Source organism: Bemisia tabaci, chromosome 7 (assembly GCF_918797505.1).
Source record: "Bemisia tabaci chromosome 7, PGI_BMITA_v3".
Taxonomy (NCBI): Eukaryota; Metazoa; Arthropoda; class Insecta; order Hemiptera; family Aleyrodidae; genus Bemisia; species Bemisia tabaci.
In genome coordinates, this window is record NC_092799.1 from 38,767,471 (window position 1) to 38,790,232 (window position 22,762).

Sequence of the window (22,762 nt, forward strand, 5' to 3'; positions counted from 1 at the left end):
GCATCCGTGGTGGGAAAGTGCAAATCGTGGTGTGGCAGCAGCAGTGCGAGTTGTGACTCAAGTGGGAGCGATCAGGAGCGGATTTGACTCGAAGCGCCATTGTAATTGTGTGGGCAGAGGCAACGTTAGCATGTTGGGCGTCGAAACATTACGAATCAAACAGAACTTAGACTTTGTTCCTTCTCTAATTATTATGTCAAAATTCTACTGCGGGGGAATCGTGAATAGTGGAGACACTGAAACGAGCAAAGGGGCCTGATCGATTTTTACGAAAAAGCGGACGAATATAATTGGACACCTCAGTGAAATGAAAAATTAGTCTTCTGACGGAGATGGCTGAAACTACTGTTATTTTGAAAAACGGAAATTTCGTATCATCTTGTCACTCAGGAGGTGCAGTCAATGAAAATTGAGCGTTTCAAAAGCGACTAACTCCTAGGATGTGAGCAATCTCTGAGACCCTGAATTGGAAAGGGAACATTTGAGTGGTTTCTGACTGCAGCGTTATCCATTCATAAACGACAGACGGCTTAGTTAAAATCAGAGACAAATATAGATCTTTTACTAGCATCAGTAATAGGAGGAAACGTCTGCTCGTAAATTTTGATCACTTGAGCTATACTTCGCAATAGGGAACTACTATTCCAGCCTCATTTTAAAAATAACGGATGTTTCATTATTTTCCCATGTTGAAAAGTCATAGATAAGCCAGATTTCGTGCTTCCTGATCACAAAATGTAGTTTACATGGCCCTTACTGAAAATAATTAATTTTTTTGTTGTTTTGACATGAAGGTTGAACACAATTTTTAAGGTCTGCGATACCCCTCGAATTCAAAAATGATTAGGAACACAAGCAGACATCAAGGCGATGCCCTCTTGACGCGAGATGGGTGCGGGGGGAGGGAGGGTTGGGCACGAGTTCATCCAAGCGTGGCCGAAAGTTAAAAATTCATCGTGGACAGCCTGGATATTGGCGACCAGGAAGCTCCCTCCCGTTGAAAACACGAAAGAACAAACACGAAAAACGCTGTTGTAATTACGTGGGAAACTCGCTGCAGCGGCGACGCCAATTTGTCTTTTCCATTGGCACGAAAAAATACAAATGGCTACCTATAGCTCCTGTGATAAAACTCCGAGGGACACGTGGTGTGTTTCGGATGCGTCATAAGGGACAGGGGGCAGGCCCACCTGTAAATAATGACTTCAGCGCTCAAATCACCGATAATCGCGAACACAGAAGGTTTGGATTTCTTCAACTAAAAGAAAATAATAATAATTGAGGGCTTGCAGGACAAGGCGCATAAGTGCAGTTTTTGCTACGTCGAAAAATACGTGTTTGAAGTTTCGAAATTACATGGATCCTTATGGCAGAAAGAAAGTTTAAACTGACTTTTTGATGCTTAAAAATTGGAATTTGGGAGCGAATTTTTCACGAAATATGCATTAAGACTAGTTTTACTTGAAATCATGAATAACTCAATTTTTTCAAAACTGCACTTTATGCGCCTTGTCCTTCATGCCCCTTGAATAGAATTTTCGGGAAGAAGGAAGAGAAAGGAGAAGGGGGGGGGGTCCACTCAGCATTACAAACAATTGACAATCGTTACATTCTTGGTTTTTGATAAGGTTCGTGGGCAAGTTTTAATCGGTATCACCATGATGTGGCATGACTTTGCGATACATACGCTTATCAGTCATATAAACCTAGGAAAAGGTCGATGAACATGGTATGTCGCAGCGAACACCTTAATATCGAGTTTAAAGGCATGACAATGAGACATCGCTTCACGCAGCATGGTATCACCATGAATTTTATCATGAACGTATCACCAGGGCGTTGACGAAGAGATGTTGCGATGCCAGTTGCCCGATAGGCATATGTGGCGTGTGGGTGTCGCAGAACGCCAGAGTGCGTTGTAGGAGCGACGTTATATATATCACCATGAATTTAGCAACACTGGTAAACAAACCAAATGATAATCCGGGGTACAACAGCGTGAGCAGATGTGTGCGGTACTTGAAATCCAAGAGAAGAAGATACCCTCCGACCCAGACCGACTTTCTCGGCCGTCCGACCGGGGGAGCGGAGTTTTGACTTGCAAAAATGCAAACTGCACCGTAAATTGCTGCGTGGAGAGGTGCCGTTAAAACGGAAACAATAGAGCGCTGCACGTGTAAAATTCGTAATTTATCGCCGGGAAGAACTGGACGCGGCCGAGGAGTTTAGTGCTTGAACGATTCTGCCGTGCTAGGAAAAACGTCGTATGAACATTCGCGCGTTGCCAAATTTCCTCTCCGAAGATATTTAATTTTGAAGAAAATTATGAATGTTTTTCCTCGAAATTTTCAGGAACTTTAGGTGAAATTGCGAACAAAATTATCTGAAAAATTGGAGAAAAAATATTCACAATTTTCCTGTAAATTCGGTTTTCATCAAAGGCAATTTGGCAACGTCTGAAGGTTCATACGGCGTTCTTCCTTAGCAAGGCAGGATTGCCGTGACTACTTTTCCGCGGGCGCGACTTTATTGCGCTACTCCTTGTTTCGCTTTTATTGGAGCTCTCCCCGGGAGCCTTGTCCAAAAAAGGCGAACGGCGAGATGTCTGCAGGGAGTGATTCTGACTCACTGACACTGGTATCGGAAATTGTAGTTCCTCAATTTCAGGGTGTCTACTAAAACTGGCAGGCCAAAATTCAGTACTTTAACAGTACTTTTCAGTACATTCCCAAAAACTTCAGTGCCTCCACAACGGAAAAATCCAGTTCTTTTTCAGTGCCTTCATTTAACGAAATTTGAAAAATTTGAATTTCCCGCCCAAATTAAGACAAAGATGACAAAAATTGACCTTCTTGTGGAATTTCCGCACTTTTTCAGTACTTCCGGACTGCCTTTAGATAGCAGTACTATTTCTGGACTTTCCGGAAATTCTGGACTTGTAGACACCCTGAATTCGAACCTGGGGTGACTTCAACAAAAATCGAGTTGGGTAAGAGATCAAAGTATAGAATTTCTGACTTTTCCTGAATTGTTCCTGCTGTTCATTCATTGTCACCAAAGTAGTAGAAATTGTTGTCACGACGAAAACCGTTGTCATAATAGAGCTCTTGCATGTGTGAGGGATTTGCGATGTAAGTACTTGCTCTTGTGTGAATTTTCGCGAGAAACACAATGGTGCCTGTGGATTTCGTCGGAACGAACTCCAAAGCTCAAAAAAAGCTCTCAAAGCTGACGTGGATTTTTCAACGGAGACCTGAATTCAGTGGCGATTTTGCAAGTTGACAACACCGTTTCTCCTCAATTTAAATGCATTAAAAATATCGATATTAGGCGAGGCAAACTGTCTCATCAAAAATCGATGGTTTCACATACATTTCAATGGCGGAAAAATAGTGTTGCCAACTTTTAAAAATTGCCACTGCCTGAATCCGTGCAAAAGGATCAACTACAAAACTTGACAGAATTTTACGACAAACGAAACTGCTACCAAAAGTCAAGGGCTCGTCGAATTAAATGATTAAAAAATAGGACCTCTATCACTACGACACCGTGATCTCTGCGGATCAAAGCATGCTCTTGAACTCCCTGAAGAATGTGGGTGGAAAATGAGTATGTGAAGTATCCTCACTCCGCTGTAACGCAGCATCTTGGGTCCAATGCTGCCCTGCTAAGGAAAAACGCCGTATGAACATTCGAGAGTTGCCAAATTTCTCTCAATAAAATATGTATTTTTGATGGCATTCATGCACATTTTTCCTTGAAATTTTCAGATATTTTAGATCAAATTGCGCACAAAATTGTCAGAAAATTTAGGATAAAAATATTCACAGATTTTCCAGTAATTTTCTTTTGTATTGAAGGAAACTTGGCAACGTCTGAAAGTTCATACGGCGTTCTCCCTAAGCACGGCAGAACGGCCCATGCATGAAGCAACGTTGCGTGGGTACGCATATGCGAAGCTGGTTACCAGGTTACCTGCATGATGTGTGCGAACTCACCGCCCAATTCTGCGCGGGCCATTTCTCATACTTCGAATCGCGCGAGGCCATCAAACCGATGAATGGGATAATTAATAACTTGTCAAGCGAGCGTTTGGCGGAGGGCTCCGGCCCAAGGTCGCGAGAAAGTAAAATGCCCCGATTAGGCCACAGAGTCGACCCGATTTATCAGAGAGGACCCGGTTAGGGGATCACATAGGGCGCTGCGGTAATTTTTCGGGTCGGCCATGTTTGCTTCGGTTACGCATGAGAGTCATAAAGTCGGTGATAAACGAATTGAAGGTCGATCGTGGGATCGAGTAGTTGGCAGTGTTGCCGTTGGTGCTGGGGTGACCCCTTTTTGCGGTAAAATTTGGAAGTTGGAATTTTTTCGTTTGCCAATGATGGTGATCTAACACTCTAAGAAGACAGATTCGCCTTGAAATAAAGTAAAACATAATTGTTCGATGACCTTACTTTGCTGAGGAATTTTCTTCGTTCAGAATTAGGGAAGGAAGTAATTCCCGCCATTTGATTTGGGAAAAGAGCTAAGAGGCTAGAATTTTGAGTCGGTCTCTCAGGCGTGAAATCTCTCGGTGACTTGAGTAGGAATTTTCATAGGAACTTCCGAAAATCTTCTTTTAAAACCCAGCTTGATACGATTTCACCATTGATTTATCGTAAGAATGTCCTTTACTTCAATGTGAAGCTTGATAGTTCTGAAAAACGACGGTATTTTAATGCACTCGTGATCTCATCAATAAATTTCAATAAAATTCTTCAAAATTCCATCGGAAATTTTCCGCACGCCTTCAAGAAATATTCCAATAGAAAATTTCAAGATTTTTTAAACAATACTTCCGGTCAAAAAGATACAAGATATGGATTCCAAAGATTTTCCTGCTCAAGATACTTGAAGGATGGGATCAAAATCAATGGCGAGGTGTGTATGATCGATTATTATCGATATGAAAGCCCCATATGAAGCTATGGTACAAGATCGATTATCAAGGTGTTTGTTGCAAACACCTTGCTCATCGATGCTTTTCCATAGGTTCAAATGGCAGATCAATCGATACATTGCAAAACGCGCCACGCCACAGATCAAAATTTAATTTTTTTCCCCAAAAAATATTAGTGATGCCTTAGTGAACTTCGATAAGGTGACCTCTCAAACGAGTATCAAATTTTTGAGGAATGTGAAGACGCCATTCTTAAAGAGATTCCACGTCTTAGAAATATGTCCAGAAGTTGATTTATCAATCACAAATAAGTGGCAACATCGGATGTCACCTAATTCCGCCCCGGGTGTGAGATTCGGTTGTGGTGGAGGGTTGACCCATTTAGGGCACGCGTCTGATTCAGGATCCCGCTTTTCGAAAGGTTACGACGCTTTTAACGATATTCGGCGTTGTTCCAACAAACATAGGTGTGTCACTGCGGGACGCGAACGCGAAGGGTGTAGCGGGTTGCCGTATCATCTCCGCAGGTTTGGTGACCTGGTGGCCCGCTATCAAATTGCTTTCATTGGGCTCGTGTAGACAAACCATAAAATTTCCTCACTCGCTAGGCCTCCTCCTCATAAAGGAATTACTGGATTTTAATCTACTTCCAACTTTCTGGGATTCTACCCTTGGCATGCGTTAACGTCAAAAGAGAGATGTAACACTTACTTTTCGCGTTACCTTCCAAATTAGATTAAACTAATTCGAGTGAACTGGCTGATCCAGCCAAAAGAGTAGAAATCGTCTTATTACAGAAAACTTGAGTTAAAAGAAAGAAGTAAATTCGTATTTTTTTAGCGAGAGAGCAGTATTTTCTACTAATTTTTAACCTCACAAGTCACGATTTGTTGGTTAGTCGCAAACGTGACAAAAAAACAAGATATTTCAAGAAAAGAAAAACAAAAGACGCACAGCTGTCTTTCTTTTGCTCAAAGGAAATAAATGAGGCCCTTTTTCTGCGATTGAAGACGAAATTTGAGGATTTTCAATGATCCAAAGAAAGTCTACGAGTCTTTTAGATGATGATTGTCAATAATCTGAAGAACACAAGATTCGTTCAATAAAATAATCCCCTCGTACTTAAGGTCCCATTTGGGCTTTATTGATGTCAGTTTCCTTTAAATTCCATTTCTGGAGTTACTGCTATCTTAGGTGGGCATTGCACTCATACCTCGTCGCGGAAACGGCAATGCTGGTCGGACAAATGACCCCAGCTTGCGCCGGGAGGGGAGCGGCCCTCAGAAGTACTCGTCAAAGCACTCGAAGCGTCCGGAGAGCGAATGACTCTCGTACTGTTCAGTCGTGGACAGCACCTCCAAACGAAAAAAAAGCAATCAAAACTCCGCAAGTTGAAGTCGACTGCCGGAGGGACGCATTCAGCCGTGCCGACCTACGCTGCCCACAGCGACCACGAAGCGTGACGTCGCCACGTTGACGTGTCATGACGTCATCCCGTCCATCGGCCCATGGCGATGGGCTCTGATAATGCTCACATTCTTGGGTCCATAGAAAATACTAATGGATTGAATTCGATACATCAAACAAAGGGGTGATTGTTGAAACTGATAGACAAAGCTATAGACAAAGAAGACATAGGGGCATGGAGCGATCCTACACTGGAAAAAAAACACATTGGATCTAGAGTCCAGACTCTTAAAAACATCGACAAGAAAAATGCTCTTGATTCAATCGGATTTTTGCTTAAATCAAGAACAAAGCCTCTTAATTTGAGCGGATTTCCTTTTGATTTAAGCAAAAATCTGATTGAATCAAGAGTATTTTTTCTTGTCAATGTTCCAAGAGTCTGGACTCTACATCCAATGTGTTTCTTTTCCCAGTTTATTGGTTGAAATGGGTGGCTCTTTATGTAGACTAAAGGGATTATTGATGGACTAACAATAGGGTCTCTCGCGACTTTCCATTAGTTAATCTATTACCTACCTCTTACGTCCATTGCACCTATCCGCTTCCTCAAATAGGATCCCGCCATATCCTTTTTGTCTTCTTTGTCTATAGCTTTGTCTAAAAATTTCAACTATCAGCCAACAGGTGGGATTGTATTGTAATTGTATGGCAATGAAAAGTGAAACTGGTGGAAATTTTCTCTTTTTTAGCTTTTCTAACTCAAATCCTACAATTTCCGTTTGAAATTATGTTTGATTGTTTTTGAACGAGCCGATAAATCGAACCACCGTCGAGTACGATCTATGCTCGCTTTGACGTCATTTCGACGTCCGGCAACGTCGCGTCCGTGGGCGGATCGGCGAATCCGCAAACGCCGACTCCCGCCGCGCCGCGCCGCGCGCGGCTTTTAATAATATTAATATTATCTTTGAGAGATGCCGGCTCCGTTTAATCTTGTTCCGAGCGGAATCAAACGCAGCCGAGAAGATTCGTTTTGTGGCAGCTTTCAGCGCGATGGAGGACATGCGAGAGGGGCACATCCAGATTGGTTCTCGCGATTGGAGGTGCGCGTTGACAGGTGTTTCGTTGGAAGCGCAATGGAGGGTCAAAGACATAACCTTTGAGGGTGATTTCATCAAATCACGAATAAATGGATGCAGCAATTTCGAAGCTGTTGGCAAAAAAATGGTGGAGAAATTTTCCGAGAAAGTCGAAAGCTAGAGATGAGAACGAGCGTACTCGGTGAAACTTCAAAGTGTATGTGATTTCCATGTGAGGGTAAGAGGGGGTGGTTTTTTACAATAATCAAAGTTTTCTCAAGGAATAAATAACCGAGCATTCCCAGTCCCACCATAGTCCTAGTGGGGTGGCATGCTTTGCGATATTATAAATTGGATCGCATTTGGCAAAAAGGAACCACCACGATTACCTACAGAGTTGTAAAAAAGTTGCTTCTTCAAAATTATCTAAGAAATCTCCCTAAATAGCAAATCGTTTTAGCTTTCCCACCAAAAATTGTTAATTTTAAATGAAAATAATTGCGTAAGTTTTAATACTGTACATATTTTAAGTATTATTAAAAGAAAAGAAGAAATTGCAGGATTTTGAAAACACTGTAATCGCGTTGGTTCTTTTTTGCTAAATGCGATCCACTTAGAAAATAGGCTAAACCGATCAAAGATAAACCGTCACTACACAGACCGTCACACAGTCACACCTTTGACGTAAGAGCGCACATATTTTTATGTAAAACAGAGCTCACGTGAAAATTAAGATACGCCCTCACGACAGAGGGGCGACGATATGAATGAAACCACCAAGGAGAAAACCTAATTCAGAGTCCAACAGCAAACCCTATTTGATTAATCCTAAAGCATCCACCCTCTACTTGGAACGCGAAATCATCGCTTGTAAATTCGATTCTGAGTTGGCTCATTCGATAAGCCGTAAAAGTGCACATTGGCGGTTTGAAATGAGTATGATCTAGCGCGACACGCATCAGCTCAACAAACAAATTGCAGCCCTCTCCATCATGCAAAACGCTTCGATGCCATCATTGTTTCATCGGAGTCCACTGTGAAATTAGTATGAGGCTGCGTCTGAGCGTATTCCGCCCTTCGGCACGCCATAAGCGCGTAATTACGTCTCGTCCGAAAGACAAAACGGTCGTTCGTCCTGATTGGTCCGACAAAAATAAGCGGCCGAGACCGGTTCTGTCGTCGGATCAACGGAACGAATCGTCCGAGACGATGAGACGCGACGCGACGCGACGTCGTGAAGCAGTTGTCAAACGTCGAAGGATTTCGGGTTTGCAAATCGTCGCTTCTCGGCGAAAAAGCGTAACTGCACTCCAGGGTTGCGAAATTTGCTCATGAAATTACATTTTTGAAAAGAATATACCTGTGCAATTTATGTTCAAAATTTATCTGGAAATAAAATGTAGACGACAAATGTAGACGACAATAGATTAGAAACGTGGCTGTTACTGCTTTAAATTATCAGTGAGAGTCAATGTCTGTTGTCCGAAGTAAAAGTGCCGTATCTCCATTTAACACTTTTTAAATTTTTTTTTCTGAAAAAATGCTGTTTTACAAAAAATCCAACGAATATTCTTTCTTCATTTTCTCAATACAACTCCACCACACCATTAGAAACTAAAAATGAAAAAAATGAAGCCTTCTGGCCGTTGAATTTTCTTGTATTAGAGAAGAAAGAGCTGGGAAAGAGGAAAACATTTTGACAGGAGTTACCAGGGTGTCTACTAGAACAAGCTGACCAAAAACTAGTACTTATACAGACTTTTTCAGTACATTCCCAAAAAATTCAGTACCTCTTAAACAGAAAAATTCAGTACTTTTTCAGCGCCTCGATTTGACGAAATTCTAAAAATTTCAAAAATTTGAATTTCTCGCTCAAACCGTGACAAAAATGCAAAAAAAGGAAAAAAATTCCGGACCTTCTGGCGGAAGTTTCCGCACTTTTTCAGTAGTTCCGAACCGCCCTTAAAAAATCAGTACTATTTTCGGACTTTCCGGAAATTCCGAACTTGCAGACACCCTGGTTACGGCGATTTTGCTGCGGACGGCAGATCTAGGGTCTCTACAATTTTCTATCAGCGGGGCAAAAATCCAACTCACAAATGCAACCAGAGGCAGGGCGCGGTAAGCTCTGCATCATTTGACAACGAAGGGGCACTGCATGCGACAAACGTAGACACAAAGGACAGAATCCACGTCTACAATTGAATGGCGACCTCTAACCGATGCTAATGGAGCCTCCTCAGAACGAAGCCGACCGCTAATTTCCCTCTTTCCCGCAGCCAACGCCCAAATCAATGCAAAATTGGGCGGGGGGCGTTCCGAAATCGGTCGCACAAGAATCATATCTGATGATGAACCGGACGGCTACTAGACCGACGCAGACATGTAATTGCTCCACTTTTTTATTTCGACGGGGTTGTGTCGTGTTATTCCCGTCTCCGCCCCCAACTCTTCTTCCTATCATTGTCCCAGGGTGTTCCGATCCCCTATTTAACCGAAACATACTGCCTCGTTAAAAAAATTAAAGGCGTCCCATCGTCGAAAAATGAAATATCCTGAGTACACCATTCTTAGGTGCCGTTCATAAATTACGTCACCAAGTAGGAAAAAGAGGGGGGTCTAGCGGTGGATGACGGTAGATGGCGTGGAGGGAGGGAAGGGTCAATCCAAATATAAAGTAAGCCTTCCTGAAGGCAAAAAGGCGGTACATTTTTGTTTAAAATTTGACATAACCTTCTAATTTTGATCGATTTTCTGTGTTATCCCCCCAAAAAGGGCGAAAAACTGCGGTTTTTTTCTTTCTTTTTTTTCATTTTTATTGCAGTCCTGTGAGTGTTCTTCGCTCCTTTGCCAAAAATGCACACAAACCCATTGTAATTTATGAATTGGAAAAGTTTAAATTAGTGTGGGGAGAGGATATCTTAAATTTCTTTACTTGTCCTGCTTGTGAGGCTACCTCCAACTCGAAATGATTAATGTCTCGATGTCTCCAAAAGAATTCGTTTTATATTTTCATGCACTAGACCTTTCCTTTTACCTAGTCTTTATTTTTCATCCTAGCCACAGAGCAGAGAAGAGTAGCAGATATTGTATAATATAATCTCGGACAATTCTTCAAAAATTTTAAGGGAAGATATCTCAAGGCGAATTTTTCAAAGTTACGATTTTCAACACGTCAAACTTTCACACCAAATTCAGCGCGAAGCAAATTGGCATTTTCCTAACTACTTCATTTCCAGAAATCATAAAAATATTGGATATTTTATAGTTTCATGTCTTTCCGGTGCTTGAGGATTTACACGTTGGTTCTATTTCTTCACTCGCCCCTCCTCAACGTTTTCCGAGCTCTCTCAATTCTTGCTCTAATCCGAGTCTGCAGAGCATTCGCACTATAAAGAGCAACGCATATGTAGTTCCCCACATCGTGCGACGTCAGTTTAAAGTTCAACCGGTTCAACATGACCATGCTCGACGATTATTATCGTTTCTGGTATCAAAACGAGGTTTAACAAAGGCGCAAGGTGTGCGTGTGCCGGAGCCCCAGACCACCCTATCGATAGTGGCAGCTTAATAAGCTGCATTAAGATGTATAATTGACGTGGAAATGCTCTCTGTTCTATTGCCGGTGTGTGGATATGGGAGCAGCCCTGATTTACGACTGTATCAAATCGCCTTTTATTCTTCGCATACCACCTCTGTCGCACTCGCGAGGCATTAGTTATTACCTTTTATCCGCGCAAGGCACTTGAGTACTGCCATGCTGAGCAAAAACGCCATATGAGCATTCGAGTGTTGCCAAATTTCCTTTCAGAAAATATTTATTTTGGAAGAAAGTTGTGAATATTTTCCATTAAAATTTTTAGACTTTGTAGATCAAATTACGTGCGAAATCCTATGAGAAATAGGAAGAGAAACATTCAAAATTTTTCCTGAAAATTCGGAAATTGTTGAAGAAAATTTGGCAACGCCTGATGTCTCATACGGCGTTCTTCCTTAGCAAGCGTGGCAGAGTACTCGAGTATCTAAATGCTCTTCATTAGCGCACATATGTATACAAATCGAGTAATACACCGACTTGCACTTTCTATACAGTTATCGCACTATCGGAAATGTCTGCTCACTATGTCGTGTGCTGTTGTGGATTGTTGTAGATTATGAAAATGTAACGCTGATTAATCAAAATTCCTTATAGGCCTAGAAAATATTACACGAAAATTGCATCTGAAGAATTGTACCGATTTCCCTTATATAAATACTTCTAAAACTCTGAGTTTTCCTCCGCTTTTTCGATGCTCTTTTTCTTCTTTCAACCCACATGTAAAAGTAACACGCGTATAAACCTCTGTTCCTGGCCGTTCTAATAACGTCATAAATACGTCACCAATTATATCACTTGCGTCACGAGGACAACGTAGCCAACGTAGCAGAGCGCGCGTTTCCTCCAAAATAATTGAATTCTATATTAAGTCATGAAATACTTTGGTACCACCTCAACGCATTCCGAGCCAAAGTGAAAAAAACAACCAGATTCAACATCTTGATACGGTTTATCCACCCTAATCTCCCGGTTTTAATTGTACGGTTCCGTCGGGTAATGAAAGGGTTCAAAAATGAAAAGAGAGGAATCGTAATTAATTAATCATTACACGATCTGATAAGACCCTAATATGTCCGTTTATCAGATCATGTCATCATCGGGAGAACACGTTCGGAAGATGATTGAAAACGGAAATGAGCCATTATGAATTCAACAGCTTTTGCGTCGTAATGGATTGACATATTTCCGCTGGTAAAAAATGTGTCGCAAGAAGATATTCCACTCAAGCCAGAGCGAGAGAAACAATTAAAATTCCGAAGGACAAGATGACAGGTGTAACTGTAGATGGGACTGGGAGTAATGTTTAAAAATTGCCTTTTTCAAACGAGTCACCTGACTGAAACTTTCATGAAAATTTAAAAATTCTAGCGGATAGTACGTTTTTCATTCGTTGATCAAAGATGTAAATTATGACCGGCCTCAGTGGCATTTTTAGGGTGCTATGATGAATGCTTCGATCATCCGGGAATTCCATTTAAATTATCAATTTTTTGGGTAATTTATGATTCAATTCATGTCAATCCAATCGTCAAAAAAATGTCTTACAAATGCCATTGCCACACGGGCCACAAAATGAAAGAGCACCAATGAAAGCTGGCGGCAGGACAAACTTCAACAAATATTTCATTCCTGTCTCGAATATTTCCGCAACGATAAAAACATGGGATCAAGTGCGCAACTATTCGCTCTTTGAAGTGATTTTGTGGTATCAGCGCAATATTGAAGGCAAATCTCAGCACTTATCCTGTTTTACAATAACGGAGGCTTAAGAATGTATCGCGAATTACTGGTGCTAAAAGCGATCATCAGGCGCGCAACTATTCGCGCTCCGGAGTAGTTTTGTAGTATCAACCGAAATTGAAGGCGAAAATCAACGTTTTTCTTGCTTCAAACTACGGATACTTGAGAGGTTCAGAATGTAATTGTAAAATTATATTTTCTTGTCGATCTAATCAATACGCATATGATCCATTTGACCTATTTATGCTAGAAAGAAGTATGTACTTAAGATTTGTGAACTTCCCTACATCCTTTTGATTTATTTCATCAGAACAAGGTTCCCTCTTATTACAAGTAGGTCCAATTTGTACCGTTGATCTCTCGTCAATGAGTCAAATTCTAAGCAGTAGGCATACCATCCAATCGAGGAGCTTGGAGGACAAGGCGCATAAATGCAGTTTTCGCTATTTCGAGAAATACGAGCTTGAAGTTTCGAAATCACACGGATTCTTACGGCGGAAAGAAGGTTGAAACTGACTTTTTGATGCTTAAAAATTGGAATTTGGAAGCGAATTTTTCACAGAATAAACGCAAAGACTAGTTTTAGTCGAAATCATTGATATCACAATGTTTCAAAAACTGTACGTATGCAACTCGCCCTCCAAGCCCCAGAGACGGATCCATTAATTTTGCAACACCGGATTTCTTCCTTCTAAACCAATGCTAAATAATCGATTCTTGTCGGAGCACCTAGCCCCTCCAAGAATCGATACATTTCCATAGGTTTAAATGGAGGAAATCCGGTGTTGCCAAATTGCTGGATCCGCCTCTGATCTCCGGCAGCATACAGCGGAGCATTGCAAGTTGCAAGTGCATGCCTTGCGCTATCGCGCCTTCAATTTTGCAGACGCAACACGGACATCCATCGAGCACGAATAGTTGTATCTCTGCGCCGTCATCAACGCGCGTTCTTTCTGGTTCATTCTCTTGCTCTATTTCCATAGTGTTGTACTTTTTTCCGTTTATCTATACTAGGGCAGATGAGCCCCTCAATTGGCATGCACTGGTTTTCAGCATGCTTAATTTTCCGCCTGCATTCAGGTAGCAGAAATATTCCTCACAACTTGCGAACAAGTTCTAATCCCCGAGTCTCCGCTTCGCTCTCGAGTGCAAATTAAAACAAAGCGTGAACATTGTAATTCGAGGATTGATACTACTAATCCGCTTGCTTTCAACTTTGAAACGTTGCCAGGAACCCCGGGCGGTGAGCGGTAATGTTTCATACTGTCTGGACGGTCCATATTGTCGACGCGCTTAGATATTTCCTACCGGAGACTGCGAGGAGGATCCTGGAGTGGGACGCACGAAAAATCGGCGCGGTGTGTCGAACAACAGCTGGAAAAGATAAAACGGACGGAGCACATAAATTCTGGAGGTTCTGAGTGCACTTTTTTAACTAGGACCCTTCCAGACAACGGTGAGAAACGAGCTCCTTCACATTCGATGCCGCTTAAAATGGAATTCGGATTCTAACGTTAATGTAATGTTAAGTATGTGATCTGACAACGTGTTTAGGGAGAGAAGATTGTGTGACCAGATGATGTTCTCGGAATACGGAAATGTTGGCTTCTGCCAACGATCAGAGACAGAAAAATTGTGAAAATTTTCATTCAAATTTTTCAGACAATCTTGTTGGTCATTAAATCTAAAATATTTAAAAATTTCAGGGAAAACCATGCATAATTTTCCTTGTTTTCTTTGAGGAAAATTGGCAACTTTCGAATGTTCTTCAGACGTTCTTCCTAAACACGGCAGAAAAGGGTCAAAACACATGAAAATTTTAATCGTACAGCAAAAGATGTGCTCGTCCTCAATCGTTTAGTTATCCGTACACATTCTTCCGTACTTTCATATTCTCACTGGAGTGTTATTATCTTGGAGTGTCTACATTTGATACAAATCGGGTACATCAACGCTCAATTTCGTCAGAAACAGTCGCTGAACATTAATCTCACTTCCTGCGTTTAATGTGCATCCTGCGACATAAAGTCTTAATGCACTTCGGTAGGTGTGTCTGATGTGCGAGCAGTGACACTTGAGATGGAAAACGGAAGAAAGGTTTCCCGGGCTTGTCATGAGCGCTCGAGAGAAACACGCCACAAGATCATGCGGGCACTGCCCGAGGCAGGTGCAACGCTCGTGGTAAAATAAGAGAACACAGCGCTGAAAAAGTCCAAGTCAATTCGAAGTATAATCAAGAATCGATACTGGCCTAAGACGAAAATGGGGGAGCCTCGTATTGAAAAAGGAAGTAACTATTTTGACAGTTTTTTTTAGCTTTCTGACGAAACGACATGTTTGCTGCAATATTCTGTTCTCAGATATTGGCACTTCCATTCTGCCGTGCTAAGGAAAAACGCCGTATGAACTTTCAGACGTTGCCAAATTTCTTTTGATTAAACACAAATTTTCTCGTAAACTTATGTATATTTTCCTCCCAATTTTTCTGATAATTTTTTTGTTGCAATTTCACCTACAGATTCTGAAAATTTAAAGTAAAAATATTCATAACTTTCCTCAAAAATAAACATTTTATCGAAGGGAATTTGGCAACTCTTGAATGTTCATACGGCGTTCTTCCTTAGCACGGCAGCATTGGATGTGCATTATGCATAAGCACTTGTTCCTGCTCATTGGCGGATCCAGCAAATTGGCAACATTGTCTTTTTTCCATTTAAATCAATGGAAATGTATCGATCCTTGGAGGGGTCATGTGCTCCGACAATAATCGATTATTTAGCATAGGTTTAAATGGAAGAAATCCGGTGTTGCCACATTGCTAGATCCGCCTCTGTTCCTGCTTGATATACACTGCTTAGCTCTTCGCTCATGGAGGAAACGACGGAGCTTCGAACTTTCAGCTTCTGATGAAACCTCAACGTAACTATTTTTTATTCACACGCGATTGCGAGTGCGTGCTTTTTCTGATACAAGGTTTTTTCTCTATTTTTAAGTCATTTACGTCATGCTTTCGCGCGGTTTACGTGGCCGACGCGCCGAGCACACCTCGGCTTTCATAGACTCTCAGAAAAGTCCAGAAATGGATTAAAAGTGTTCGGATTGTATTTAGGGTCAATAAAACGTTGATTGATGATTGCTAGCGGCTGCCCTGTTTTTGAGCTTTTTATGATGCGGGCGGCTGTAAAATCGGATGACCCGTCCTGCGGCATAATGGCTTTTTCTCATTAATTGGACCTAAAAGCAATTTTAATTACTGTTCATTAAAAGTAGAGGCAACTTCTTTTCAATCGAGAGATTTGCGCTCTGGCGACTGCACTCACAATCAGAACCACGATCGTATATATTGTTGTTTGTGTTTATGGACCCCTATCTGGCGGGAAATTGAGTTTGTCACAACATAGTGGCGTTTAACACGCTCTCGATCATGAAAAACCTCTCTCCTTCAATAAATAAAAGGCATTCTTGATGAAAATACTCAGATTTTGAAAAAAATCAGTTGCTGTATGAGTGTATGACCTATGATTATATTTTTATGGAGGACCATTGGCCTTTTGATGCGCATTTTTGACGTGAAGTAAAAACTGTAGGTTTCACTGGAAAACAAAGTACATTGGATCTAGAATCAAGACTCTTGAAAACATTGACAAGAAAAAATACTCTTGATTCAATCGGATTTTTGCTTAAATCAAGAACCAAGCCTCTTAATTTGAGCGGATTTTCTTTTGATTTAAGCTAGATTCTGATTGAGTCAAGAGTACTTTTTCTTGTCGATGTTTTTAAGAGTCTGGACTCTAGATCCAATGTGTTTTTTTCTTTTTTCTTCCAGTGTTATGTTCTCTGAATTTTTCTCAGTGTTTCCGAAAAATCAAATGCACTCCCACACTTTAATAGCCCGCACAGATGAAGCGTATTTACATAATTCCTTTGAGCATAATACGGCAATTTAATACTACTAACTTTGATGCAGGCTACTTTCGAAAAACTCAGAAGCTCTGGCCTTAGATTCGGACGTTCTTTCAAAACAACAAGAGCGAATGATGGGCACTGGAGCATTTATTAACACGGTAACCGATCGCTATCTCGATCCTGTTACATGCCGATGTCAAAGATACGAGCAGCAAGTGTTGGCCGATGCAAATTAGCAAGAGGCCAAAATCTCGGTCTCGCGGGGCCAGAGGCTACTTTTCCTTACCGGACGAACACGTTCGATAAATCTTCATGGGTATAGCAACTAATCATTGACAAATTTCGTGATCTGCGGAATTGGTCGGAGGACAAATCGTGGATCCCGTGCTGTTTTTTTTTACCGGGCATGCGATCTGTAGAGAAAAAAACGAGGATGCGATGGTCGGGTGGGCGCTTCCTACTGCTTGTAAAGGTAAACCACAAGATACTCGGTTTACATGGGAAACTGCGGATCGGCGGAACACAATGGTACATCGTTCCGTTTGTCTGCGTTTAGTACAGTGCTCAGAGCCCCCGTTGCCAAGAGCACTTTGAGTTCTTCAATGGTACTCCATAAAATAAACGGTGGTCTCTAATCGTAATAACTCATCGGCATTTACATCATGGATGATCAATATGATAGCGAAACTAGAGGTGGCTATTTTATCTCGGAAAGTAGTCCGAACAGCATTCTACCCCGAAGAATATACTGCTCCTAAAAAACCCAAGTGATATGAATAAGAGGTAAATCCACTTCAAACAAGGGAGGTCGATTCACTTAAAAAGCATTGCGGCAACACAGCACGGTATTAAGCCTCTTTTCGTGGTGTTACTCCGATAATTATTGGACGGTAGCTCGTTTGTTTGTTTTCGCAACAGGAGCAGGATGCAAGAATGCAGGACTTCGTACGAGCACGAATCTCGCGATGTTTCTCTTTTCTCTGGATCCTATTTCTCGTTTAGTAAACTTCGCACGGACGCAGGTGCACTCCTCTGAAACTGCTGACCTACAGCATGATGTTATTCTAAAGGCACCGAATAAGAAACGACGAGAGATGAAATTTCGTTGCATGAAGAAATCAACTCATTCACAATTTCTGTGATTCTTTAATTTTTTTTCCCTTTCAACTTTTGGGTAACATGAAGGGGAAAAAGAAGGAGAAAAGGTATCTGTTTAGTCTAAATGTGACGGAATAAACATCAAAATTCGCGATTTTTGTCAAAAATTTCATGTCCGACCTCTCTGTTTGACTCGGCCCACTGTGGGGGCACCGTGGTGTAATGCATGAAGTATCCAGCATACTTGTAAGGCGTTACTGTACGCTGCGCGTATCGTGCTGTACGCGCAATGCATGAAGTATCCTGCGGTCTTGTAAGGCGCCACTATGCGTTTCGCGCCGTGCGGCGCAAGGCGCAAGGTCCCCGCTTACGACACACCCCCACCCTGGATCCTGCTCACTTTTTTTTTCTCCTGGCGCATTCAGTTGCAAACCATGTTCTCTCAATAGGTCAGATAGCTCAGACATTTTTGAGCACTACCATAAATGAGAATGAAAATATCGAAATTACATTTGAATCCACGGTGTGAAAAGTAGAAATAAAGATCAGCTTATATGCTTCCAATTACTGAGACAGGCAGCAGTAACTTTTCAGATACCTTACGTTCGAATAAAACAAAGTGAAAATCGAACTCAGTCAAATTTGGACTTACGTCTTTTCTACCTTTTCTTTCTCTCAATTAAATTGCCATAAGGTCCCGTTAAATATCCCACTTTCAGATGTCAATTTCCCTACAAAAATGTATCATATCATAAATAGGTATCCGCTATATTCCGCAGTTGCTTCTGGCCTTGAGAGCGGGGGTGTACCTTCCAGGCTCCGTACACGTCAAGCGAAAAACACGCAGTAACAATGGAAAGAGGCAATCATAAAATACAGCAATTTTAAAGGCATTTTTGTTCCGTGACTTATGGGCTTTGGAAGCATGCAGGAAGTACGGAGGGCCCGTTCGTATAGGAGACAGTGGCGTGGCGTGCTTTGCGATATATCGATTATTATGCCATCTTTACCCATGGTAAAGAATCGATTATTTAGGTGTTCGCTGCGAACACCCTGTTTATCGATCCTTTTCCATAGGTTTAAATGGCATAACAATCGATATATCGCAAAGCACGCCACGCCACTGCCTCTGACAGTGATGACGATGACCAGGGAGTTATGCTGCCAACGGCCTTCGATTCTTGCCTGTCGATCGTCGAACGAGGCAGTAAACACTCTCGCCGGTTGTCTTCGAGCCAATGTCGTGGCGGAATTTGCGAATAATCGATGGATTCGCCGTTTAAACCTATAGAAAAGTATCGATTAACAGGGTGCTCACAACGAGCACCTTGATAATCGATTCTTTTCCATAGCCTCAAATCGGGAAATATCGATAGTCAATGGCCACTGCCGGAGCCTGCTCGCGCGGCCATGATGGATGGCGGTGAGTCGTGGCTGTAAAACCACGAGGAGATGATATGTGAGCCTTGCAACTTTTTGACGTGGAGTGGGAATAAATCAAAGCACCTTTCAGAAAAGTATTTGTAACGTTGGCAACAAAGAACTCAATAATTTTGAGCGTGCATGTTGGTGCGTCTCAAGAGAGCTGTACGTAAGACTCATATCTGAATAACATGGCGCTAAATTTGCGGTTTTTTAAGACGTCCACTTCTCCATAACGCATGCCTTCGACCGAAAGCGTCATGTGGGGCTCTTGCCACTGTCCAGTTTCGAAGTGAGGCGGTATGTGGTTTGCGTTTTTTTTTTTTTTTTTTCACACCCAGGGGTGACTATACTTCCGTATTCGAAGAGACTTAACTCAAATTTTTTGCCATTGAGACCACTGAATTGAGCCGACGTAGCTGAATCTCAGAGAGCTTCGAACGACATTCTGGTTTGAAGAAAATGCTTAAATGTTGAACGTGTTTAATACTACGAACTTAGTGGGGTTCTTTACAATAAAGTCTGGTTTTTTTTAAAATTCAAAACCTACCCGATACAGAAACTATATATACTGTCTGTTACTCCTCAACTCATAGGAGCTTGGCTGCGACGGCCGTAAAAATCCGCCACACTCTGGAATTGATTAACGCTCTGCCATGAAAGCATCCACTTTCAATTAGATGTTAATGAAGATGGCTCGAATAGTTATGACGTAACCCCTATGATGTGACTCGACAAGGCTGGCTTGTCGCTAAATATGAATTTTTTAGTTCAGGTGTGGGCATCGCGTCTGTTTGAACGCATAATTTTCGGGCACTAATGGATTTTTAAAATTTGGCCAGTTACTCATCTGAAAACCTAATATTTGCTGAGTGAGCATGGTGGTCTTGGAATACCTCCCACGATTGACTTTGAAATGGCCGCAATTTAAGTGGTTTCTTACGCCCCGGTGCTTTTTTAAGCGGGCAATTCAAGGAACGATCATAAAATATTGAGTGGATATTGTGTCATGATTGTTGGAACTAATGTGGGCTACATACATGAAAACACAATTTTGATTTTGATAAGAGTCGACTGAATTGTTCACAAAAATTGTTTAATCATTTCAGAAGGAAAGGAATATATGGAGGGACGCTTCACCATGAACAAGTCATTATATATATTGAACCTTTAGGATCTTAATAAATTATCTACTTCTGAAAATAAAATGATTACTTTATGATCAATTGATCAAATATACATTTAAAGTTCTCTGTTTTTGGTACAACCAGTTTACATATTTAAATATTAATCCCGTAGAGAATGCTAAAAGTGTATCAAATATCTAGCGTCGACTGGCCTCTTTTTAACTGTGTTCCATAATTCCTCTTTTCTCCTCCTCCTTTTTCACACCTGTTTTGTATTGAAATTCAATTTCCTTCAAAAACTAGACGCCCGACGAACTGTCAGACATCTGGTCACTTATTTTTGACTTTCTTCCGCACACAGAAGGTAGCACTTGAAAAAAAACACGTATCTCGATTTACCACGTTACGTGTTGCTCGTTATCTTTGAACTACATTTGGCAATAAGTGACTACAAACTCTGGCTCACAATCAGTTTAAAAACCACGTAAATGTACCAGTAGTTTCTCTATGCACATACGCGTTTTTACGAATGAGCCAGGAAGCGTAGTCGCTCATTGCAAAATGCAGTCTATTTGATTTTTTTAAAGGTGAATATTCTTATATCTATAGATATGAACGACGTTTCTTGAAATCCTCGATAATTTTCTACGTTTTGCGCAGACTATCCTACAAATAATTAAAGCGATAAAGTTCATCCACCTTATTTTTTTTTCAAAAAAAGAAAAAAAAAAGTAAAACAGCACAAGATCGGTGAAACGTCACAATGAAGTTACGTGTTTTTCCACTTCCCCAGTCGAAATCTGCATGGGGCCCGGGGCAGAGCGGGGCGAGTTATCGTGGGCGGCGAGGATTTATGAGCGCCGGCTCTCACCTACGACCTTTGCCGAGGATACTGGTACCAGCGCACGTGATGGATCGGCGCTTGCGTCCGCTCGCCCCTCGTCGCGCGACGCGGCACGAGCGCGGATCGCGCGCCCGGCAACGCAATCCGCCCGACTACCGGAGAAAATCCGCGCCTTTGACTGTCACCCGCGCCCTGGGTAGTCACCAGACTCCTCGTAAAAAAGTAGCGACTCTTACGTGCCGACCGGGTGCTAATTCTCGTGCGACAGCTTACTAACTGGGCCCTGCCAACGCACAGTGGATTGAGTAAATGGGAATTTGGAGGCTTTAGACGCTTACACCTCCGTTTACACGAAACTTTTGAGGTTCTAAAGAAAGTTTCATTGGTTTCCTCGGGAAATCTTCTGTTAGAAGCACCCCTTGCAATTTGAAATGTGACGAAATAAACATCCAAATTTGGAGTTTTTGTCAAAAATGTCATGCCCGACTTCTCTAATAGATCGTATTTGATACATCAAACGGGTGAGATTGTATCGATATCAATTGGGTCAAAACATAAACTTAGCTTCAAAAGTCGATGTAGTAATCTGACGGAACGGGTTTTTTCATGATAGATTTTTGATTCGTACGAGTAATAATTGAACAAGAGTAGTGAGATTGCTACGAAATTTCTCATTTTCATTTTTTCTGACGATCCTACAATGTGGATTTGAGGTTTGTTCTATTGTTTTGAACCAAACGATACATCGAACCACTATCGAATACGATCCATTGACGCAATCTACTGTGCGACGTTGTTGGCTTCCTTAAACTAGTTTGCAGTGATGTAACAGTGGGCTCAAAACATGATTAACTTTGTTAAATTATTGCTTGAGGCAATTTAAAAGTAGCCCTTATATCATCTGGGCGTTTGTATGCTAAAAAAACTATGTGCACGGGGCTTGCGTGTAACATAGTTTTTTTTAGCATGAATACATCCATCTGATCTTAAATCTTAGGCCCAGGATCAAAGTGGGCGAGGCATTTGTAAAGGACGTCAAATGCCTGGGGGATAGAGGGGGAGCAGGACTGCCTGACAAGCAAAAGAGAAAGGGAGAGAAAGCAACTCTATGCTGGGGAGGGTGGTGTCAAAAAATCAGTAAAAGCGCTTGCAAAATTCCGTTATGTGATTCTTTAAAATTGAGGGATATCGCACACTTTTCAGCAATCTATCATGTCAAGACATTGTAGCTATCAGTTCGGGGAAAAAATTTGGCAATTTCATCCGATGACGTTCTTCACGGAAGATTATGCTCAGATCTGCTGAAGGATGATTCATGAATTTCTCTATGAGTAATTTATTTTCTTCGTTATGATTGATAAAAATTGGTTCCAGCATTTTTACATAGGAGGTTCGTCACGCTGGATCCTATGTGTTCAACAGAATTGTGATGTATCACCGGGAAGATTAAATGACATCCGTCGGTCATCATTAAACTGCTACCACGAGGAAAAACTAAGCCCCCGAAAATCACTAATATCTCATCCGGTCACATTTTTCAGGCGGCCTGAAAATATTTTGACGGCCCACCGGCATTCCGGGTGCCGAACCCCGAGCAAAGTG

At 41.6% G+C, this 22,762-nt stretch overlaps 1 protein-coding gene across 2 annotated transcripts in view; it reads right to left on the reverse strand.

Annotated features, from left to right (window-relative positions):
- Nucleotides 1-22,762, reverse strand: part of LOC109044113 (protein amalgam) — a 381,462-nt gene that overhangs the window by 186,529 nt on the left and 172,171 nt on the right. The gene's annotated exons all lie outside the window — the stretch shown is intronic.